Below are 8,688 nucleotides of genomic sequence, written 5' to 3' on the forward strand. Positions count from 1 at the left end.
TTTTGTATTGTTCTGCTTGAATTCCGGATAGTTGAATTTCACCACAGAGTGTGTGTATTTTCTTACATGCTGGGTGGTTTAGAGCTCGTTTTTGCCTGAACGGAATGTTGCACTTTTTAATCATGATTTCGGTTGGGTTGGTGTCTTGATGTACTGAGTTTCTGGTAGCATATTTCAATATGTGCTCTTCTCGTCTGAGGTGCAGCGGTAGATCTGCCGTCAGTATTTGTAGCTCCTCGAGTGAGATGTTAGGTAGAGTCCCCGTACATAGTCTGTATAAGTGCTTTATATTGTATGCTATCCAACTTCTTAAGCAGGTCCTTGTTTGCCGAGGCATACAAGTGGCAACCGTAGTCCAGTTTAGCCCTGATTAATGAGTTGTAGAGCTTGAGCATATTTTGTTGTTCTTTACTCATCATCATACATTTATTGTTTTGAATTTGACTGGGATCATCATTTTTACATCCGTAGCAATCTTTCTTGATCAAATCCGTAATTTGTTATGCCAAGTGTTTGGCAAAACAGGAGACTAAATCTTGTCATTGTTCTGGCTATCTGGACGTCACAACTTTGACCACTTCGTCTTTGTCTTGGGGTTCTGCTTCCACGGTATCCTCCCATTCCATTTCCATAGATTCATCACTATTCAAAGAGGGATTACAGTCTTCCTAATCTTCTAATAGTCTAGAATGACTTGTCTCAAACTGTTGATTTATATCGTATTATCAAATTTAGCATACAGGATGACATTCTCCGTGTGTTTTGGGGGTGGTATGTTAAACTGAAGTTCCACACGAATTTGGCCGGATTATATAAGGTGGAAATGTCCCCCGTCGCTGCCTTGGTCTGGAGTAAAAATCAAAAGCCCACAAAGAGTAGCCTCCTGCATAATCTTCGTACGAAATGCCGTGTTGGTCCCTAACTGTCAGGTGGCTTTGTACAGGGACAAATGCGATTTCAAGTAATTTGTCGGCTCAAAGTTAGGTCCTAAAGGTTTGGTACACAAGGTCTTGCCATCGCTCCCGACTGACTTCAATTTTGCTAACGTTGTAATGCTTAAACTGGAAAGCATTTTCATTGTGGGTTCCATTGAAGGCTGAATTCGTGACGATACCACTGATTAAACGGTTGAGTAACTGTCCTTGGAACAGATGATCTTCGATCCTGGATCGCTGATTAGCGGGAAGGGTGAAGATATTTGCTTCCACGCGTCGTATTGGATACTTGGCGGTCGTTCTGATCAAAGTGTGGCTGACGTCGTTTCCAACATTAGGTAACACTTTCACGAGTCGTACTTAGAGTCTGGATTCTTGGCTGATGGTTTTTGTACTCTTTGGCATGAGTCATTAAATAAATGGAAAGCTGCAGTCTTAGGCGGATATCCACCATGTTCAGCAAATACTTTTCGTGCAACCACATGTCCAAATGAAAACAATCCATTAGTTCTAAAATACGTCCTTGCTTGATTTTCTTTCGACTGTCGTTAAAGCCCACATTGTGGGGATCGTTCGTTAACTCTTGTTAGGGCTGTCTTTGAACGTGTGCTCACCCGCTGTGATAGGTTTCCATACCACGCAAGCATCCATATTAGTGTTTTGGGCTTCTTTTCCGTACGTCAAGAGATTTTCCAGGTACGCTTGGTAAGGGTAAGTATCCATGCTGATACTGACGAATTTGTTATTCAAGTATAAATCCACTCCGTTAAACAAGGAATGCAGGAAGTTGTTCACTGGAGAAACTCTGTCAGTCTCTCCCGGATTGGTGTTGTCTGGCGCTTTTTTCACTTGGAGTTTAAGTAAAGTAACTGCTATTCACATCGATGTAATCTTCGGGCTGTCCTTTTTGACGTCAAACTGGATGAGAGCTGAACCCGTCAAAGAGGAAACAGGATGCAATTCGACCCATTGGGATTCTTGCATCGTCATGATGGTGGATGGCCTGGTAAATAGATCCAGTTCCGACTTAGAACATGCGCAAGAGTCTCAGTGCATCATTTTAGTTCGTTCTCTCTATGATTTAATAATCAAAAACGTCTAATTCTCTGGCTATTCGTATTTTCTTCGTCTTTCTAACTTTATGAGTTTGAAGTCCTCAGAAGGGGTGTTTTCGTCGTCTCTTCTGCCCTGTCCTTCCTGTGGAGCCACGGAAGTAGGATAGCCTGACTCGGTAGCGTCCAGAGTATTAATAGGAGTTTCTCGTCGGCCCAAAATGTCTTTGCCCGTTTGAAGCAAGACATTGCCTGCCCTCAAGAAAGCTTCTTTGGGGTTTTATTTGTCGATGACGAGATTTTGGAGAATTTTTTTCCGTGCGTCAATGCGGCATCTTTCAAAGCGTGCAATCCTCGTGTTACCATCGGTTTCAACAGCGGAGTCATTGAACAAAAGGCAGATATCATCATATCTCTTGAACCATTTCCTAGCTTTCGAGCGACGCTTCGGTACCCTGGATATATGTCTTACGCGCCGTTTGAGAATCTTTTTCAAAAATGGAGTTTCACCGTGACATTCCCGTTGGTGAATGGAATATTTTGTCTCAGATCTCCTTTTATAGCAACGTTGACAGTGTCAAAATACGACTTGCTGATGGGTAAATAGTGAGGATGTACAAATTCGCGGTAAACGTGATAAGTCTTTCCACCTTCCTCGTCAGCGTTCGTAGCAGAATCCACTTTGAAAGGAATGACACGCAGTAACGGCACGGAGGCGTGTCCCACCACGTTGTACTCCACCATATCGGAGTACACAAAGATCAAGCTGAGTCCTTGGTTCATTTCTACCGAGGAACGAAATAACTTGGTAAGAGAATCGTTGTCGGAAATGACTCTTAATTCTTTTTTATTGATCATTGTCATCATCATCTACATGTTCCCGCCCAAAATGTCAAACAATTCAGGACAACATAAAATGGACAACACTTTACTCTCTGGTACTTTCATCAGTAGGCGACGAGACACTTTATGGTACTCAATGGTGAAACTTTTCCTGACACTCTTCAAAGCTTTAACAGTGCATTGAACCTGGTAGCAACCGTGCTCACCAAATGTTGAACGCTAAAACGTAACCTGGTGGATTTACTATGGTATATATGGTATAGGTCAACTTTTGAGCTTGTAAGTTATGTGTTTTATTCTTATATTTTACATTGGTATTCAAGTACTCTTGCACCTTCTCGGCATGAACTTCGACTGCTAAAAATATTTGATTTGGAAGGACATTTAGGATTTGTTTCAGGATGGCTTTGATTTTAACCAAAGCCACTTCTCAATGGCCTTCGAAACTAATTGGATGTCCTGAAGTAATCTGACCGTGTGCAACACAAAGTGTTGTTGGGAAACACCTCCATGGAACTGTTAGTGGGTACAGTTAAGTTAAGTTGTTTTTAATAATTCCAGAGTTCCGCTGCTGTCCGAGGGGTCACTCGAAGTCAGAGGAGTGTCTTAAAGAGGATTTTTTTGGTGATTATTATTGTTGAGGTGGTGACTGGCGTTGGGCATAAGGCTCCCATTGTTACCGTTTGAGAAGTATTTCATGGAAGTATTGGGAAGAAGGTAACCGATGTGACTGCTCAGTAAAATGATCCACAATTGTTTGTCTCCTTGTTTCAAACTCAGTTTGGCGTCGGCCGCACCGATGTCACAATACACCACAAATATTTGGCAAAAAAAGACGATTTGCATTTTAAGCACACGTTCTCCACACCACACACACAAGGGTTGCTTTTGTGGATCTTGCAGAGAAGAACTCAGTGAAGGAGTGATCACTGCGGTGGTAGAGGTAGCTTAGGTTGTTTGGAAGGGTATCGTGGTTAATTTTTTTATAGTCGATGACTTGCGAAGCGGAGACCCAAGAATCAAAACTAGGGGGATATCCTTTCCAACGCACTTTGATTTCTCTGACACGGTGTTTTCCCACTTTACAGAATCTTCGTTCGAGAATGCTTTCGATCTCGTACACTTCGTCTTCTGTTTTGGTTACGCGTTGTAAATCGGGCAAGTAAAACGTTCCTTTTAACACTTCACCGTTCATGTCTTCCAATTTAAAGACAGCAGGATGACGGCCACGCACTCTTCTAGTGACACTAAAAAATTCAGTGGTCCAGTGGAGTATGTAACCTTTGTCGAAAGTGCGTTTGGTTTTGCCAATGCGCACCCAATCTCCTACTGCCAACACTCCACCTTTCTTGAGGACAGCCACTGTCGAGAACGTACAAAGCATGCGCTTAAAAACGGTCACTTTGTTGTCGGGTGTCACATCTTAGGGGAGCACATTCGATGCTCCGATGGTAACATTGGTTGTACGCTTGAACCAAGCGCGGTAAGACGTCGATGTACTTGACAGTGTGTTGATGTGTAAAGTATTTCCACATTCGTTCTTTCAAGGTGCGTTGAAAACGTTCCACAATGCTGGAATTGGTTTCGGGATTCTCGAGGATAAAAATGAAAGTCACGTTTTCTTTAATTCTTTTTCGAAAACTTCATAAATTCGGTGCCTATGTCGGTTCGCATTCGAAGAGGGTGACGACAGTTTGATGGCTCTCCCAAACTCACTGCTCGATTTGGAAGTCAATGACACGATCCAGGCAAATTTGGAAAAGATGTCGATAAAGCAAAATAAATATTTGTAGCCACGACTGTAGGTTGCCAGATGTGAGTCATCAGCTAAATCGGCTTGCGATCGATGATCGATGCCCTCCACTCGGGTGCGACTTCTGGAAAAGTTTCGTCAGCTGGGTTTATGTAAAGTGTATGTGGCTTCTTTTTGTAATCATCGTTGCATTTGGGGTGAAATGATACTTTTCAGACGGGTTTTGGCTGCACGATACCATTTCCGAACTCCTCCGTAACCTGCAGGATGGTCTGGGTCGTAGTAAATACTGCCTAACACCTTCTCCATTTTTTTCAATAAGTCACCCATTCTTCGCTGATGCTACTTTGGATGGGGCGAAATGATAGTTTGGAATCGGCTTTACGTGTCCGATGTGCCACGGGAGTAGAAGTCAAGGACAGTGGTGGTGATGAGGGTGGTAATGGGATGGCTTTGGCCTTCTTTTATTTTCTCACTTCTGGGTTTACTTCTTTCTTTTTGACCTCTCTCGAAGGAGGAGTGGTCATCATCTTTTTAACCCAAGCTTTAAGTTCTTCTCGTTGGGGAGTGGGGGAAGGGTCAGTCGATGATTTTGGTATAAATGACTATGGAGGGTATCTCAGGCGTAGTAACAGGGTTGGACCGTTTGGCTCGGGAGGGTCTTTTTCTCTTGGGTCGTAAAAAAGAAGTCTGATACATTTGTTTCAGACTCTTAACTCTGACAAATTGTCTAAGAGTACCGTCATCGTTTGACTTTCACTGTCCTCCTTCTCTCTTAGACATTATTTCTTCTCTGCTTCTTCTTCCTGTCGTTTCCTTCTTGACTTATGTTCTCGTTGCTGCTGTTGAGGGAGAAAAGCTTGTTCTGCTTCTTTCTGCTCTAGTAAAAATTTATCAAATTCTTCGTTCTGTCTCTGTTTAAAATCCTCGACGTGTGGCAAAGGAGATGGTGGTGAAGATACTGGTACCGGAACAAAATTCGTGCGAAGAAGAGAGAACATCTACTACTAAATCCCAATTAAAATCGGTCTCTTCTGGAAGTAAGACTGCGTTGACTTTCGTAGCCGCTGATATGTCATCGCTTCTCGTCTCCACAGCCGGTGCACCCCAATTCATCGTCTTCTTAGTTTCCGTCATGTTTGAAAATTCTGTCGCATGGATTAACTGCGCACAGACTCTTGTGTATCTTTATAGGGAACGTGACGTCACAGGCAGCTCTCTTCGAATTGGAAGACAGACTCCGCACTGTGCCTGAATTTTGTAACCCGTGTTTGGACTGCTGAATAAACTCAATCCGTTTCGATCCGCTCTTCCACTATAAATAACAACGGTTCACTTTCATTCCCTTCACCTGTTCTCGTCACCAGATGTGGACAAACGTAGAATCATCTACCCTGGTATCGTTGATGTTGCTCCGTACGGACTTACCCATTATGTCAGACCATCGTAAACAATCATCCGGATCACCGATACGTGCGTTTGAAAAAGAAGAATCTATGTGGAGAGACAATGCTGTCCTCATTTACGCTCCGGAAGTCAGAAGAAGTTTGAAGAAGAGAAGACCTTTGCGTTGCCCTATATGTTAACGGAATGATGTTAACAAAAAACTAAGGCCCTTTTCAGGGCCACTCATATGCCTCAAAACGATTTGTTTTCTTGCTTAAAATTTGTTTAGCCTGTTGTATAGTTGTTTGTGTGATAGATTGATGTTCATCCATCTATATATGTATGTTGAATGCTGTATGTGTTATATATGTCTATGTCCCGCCTAACGTTCATGGTTTCTTTCCCGCTCTTTTGTCCGATTGAGGTCAGCTCATTCCATAGTGTTACCAATCTTCAGTACCGTGACGTCACCTTGCCTGTTCCATTCCTATTGTCCATATACAACAACTTCACTTTTCCTTGTCCGTAAACAGCCCTAATATTCCCCATGTTCAATTCCCATTGTCCGTAAACGTACCCGGGGGTGGGGTGGGGGTGTCTGAATAATCTTGTCAGTAATCGTGCCCACGACCATTCTGACTGGGATTTCCATTGTCCGTAAAATGCCCCCCTTAAGTACTTATATATTCGAAATGTTTTACATGGTGTTTTTAAGAGGTACAATTTGACTCTCCACAACGACTTTCAATTGAATTACGGCATAACAAGCAAACAAAATTAAAATATCACCATGGGTGGAAGTTGCTACTTTCACCAAGAACGGGCTCTACTTTAAGTGGACACTTCCAAGGTGTATTTTCTGGTCGAGGGTGGTCATTGAGAAAATAGGAATAGGATGATATGTATGACCTTTATGCAAGAGGTACATTATAGCCTGCGATTGTTTTTTTCCTGTGCCGATTGACCGGGGACTACATATCAGTTTTTGGCTACTTTGTCTGCCCTATTTTATCAGCTAACATCCTTAATGTTTTCCAAGGCTTTCAGTGGAACAGAGAATCAGCAAAGATAATGTTTTTTCATTTACTTTTAATTTTTTAAGAAAGAGTATTTTTTATCAATAGTGTTCAAATATTTAATGATGACTGTAATTTCTACGGTACAAATAATGGTCTTATCGGGTAACATGCTTGAAATGGTGTCATGTTGGTTTTGCAATAACAGTTGGAACCTTGTCTTATTCTTCCGAACCGTCTTTGTACAGGGTATTCTGGTCACGCGATATGAGCATATTATTTCCTTTAATGTACTGTGGCAAACGCGAGAATTGGTAAGTGACTTGCTATAATGGCTAAGTTCGATTATTTGTGTGAGCTTAAATGGTTACGTGGAACACAAACTTTTACATTAATTTTATTTAGACCGCTCCGGTGGCTTAGTGGTTAGAGCGTCCGCCTCGGAAGCGGAAGATCGTGGGTTCGATCCCCGGCCGAGTCATACCAAAGACATGCAAAAATGGTACTAACAGCTGCCTCGCTTGGCGCTCAGCAATAAGAAGCTAGTGTTAGGACTGGTCGGCCTGGTGTCAGGATAATGTGACTGGGTGGGACATCATGCTACATGTCTGCGGCATGATGCCCTAGTGCTAGACATCACTATAAACTGTCACACTGCAGACATCGTAGCAATATGACTGAAAAATTGTTAAAGCTACGTTAAAAATCCAAATCACACTCACACACACACACTGATCTTATTTATACGTTACGGCGCATGCACCAGTATGTTATTTGGTGCTACGGCATCCGGTGTAAAGTGTTTTGCCCAAGGACACACCACGGCAACTGAGAAGAATTCGAACCAGCATCCCCACGCTAACGATCGATCAACCGCGGCTCACATACTGGAAATAATATACTTGTGTAACAAACGTGAAATCGCACTTGACCAACAAGAACTGCATATATGGCATGGTTTGTCTAGCCATATACAGTGAGTTAAAACTAAAAGAACTGCATACACAGCATAGCTACTCTAATTTTATTACAATGGGTTAAAACACAAGTTTAATAGCTTGTTTTGTAAATTATTTATTCGGTTTGGATCAAGATTTGTTATACTTTGGAAAGATGTAGAAATGCACGTTATAAATATTTATGCTATCGTTTGCAATTGACCTTTAACCTTCCTAAAAAACCTACAACAAACATATATTTCCTCAAAATTATTCCGTAATACGCGCGTATAAGAAATGTTTATTGACATCTGCTTTCATTGTCACATTTCATCATGATACAGTTGACTGTAACGTTTATTACGCCCAAAGAGACTGCAACATGATTATTGAACCTTAGGACATGTTCTGTAAATTAACCCACATAATAAGAAAACATAGACGTTTCGTTCATGGAAAATATGGTATTCAAGATTAAAGTAAACAAGACAAAGCACTATTTATATCATATCACCTGCCATTTGCTATAAAATATAGTGGTTTAGTTATCTAACTAAATTAGCTGTTTTAAGAACTGATTGAGACTTGACTTGTCAAAGTCGGTGTATGACAATATCCCGTTAGGGAAAAATAACCAACCAACTCCAATGACAAAATCCATCTAGGGCAAAAATCCCAACCCACTCCAATGATAAAATCCATATAGGACAAAATCACCCCCCCCCCACGGGCAAAATGAAAGAACATAATCCCCTCCTCCAGTCT

General features: G+C 41.8%; 1 non-coding gene across 1 annotated transcript; it reads left to right on the forward strand.

Moving 5' to 3' along the window:
* The first annotated feature begins 7,389 nt into the window (after nucleotides 1–7,389).
* Trnap-cgg (transfer RNA proline (anticodon CGG)) lies at nucleotides 7,390–7,466 on the forward strand. The gene has a single exon. It is a non-coding gene; the product is annotated as a tRNA-Pro (tRNA).
* Nucleotides 7,467–8,688: the final 1,222 nt, after the last annotated feature.

This window comes from Sinohyriopsis cumingii, chromosome 4 (assembly GCF_028554795.1).
Source record: "Sinohyriopsis cumingii isolate HCF-2022 chromosome 4, ASM2855479v2, whole genome shotgun sequence".
In the NCBI taxonomy this organism is placed as follows: domain Eukaryota; kingdom Metazoa; phylum Mollusca; class Bivalvia; order Unionida; family Unionidae; genus Sinohyriopsis; species Sinohyriopsis cumingii.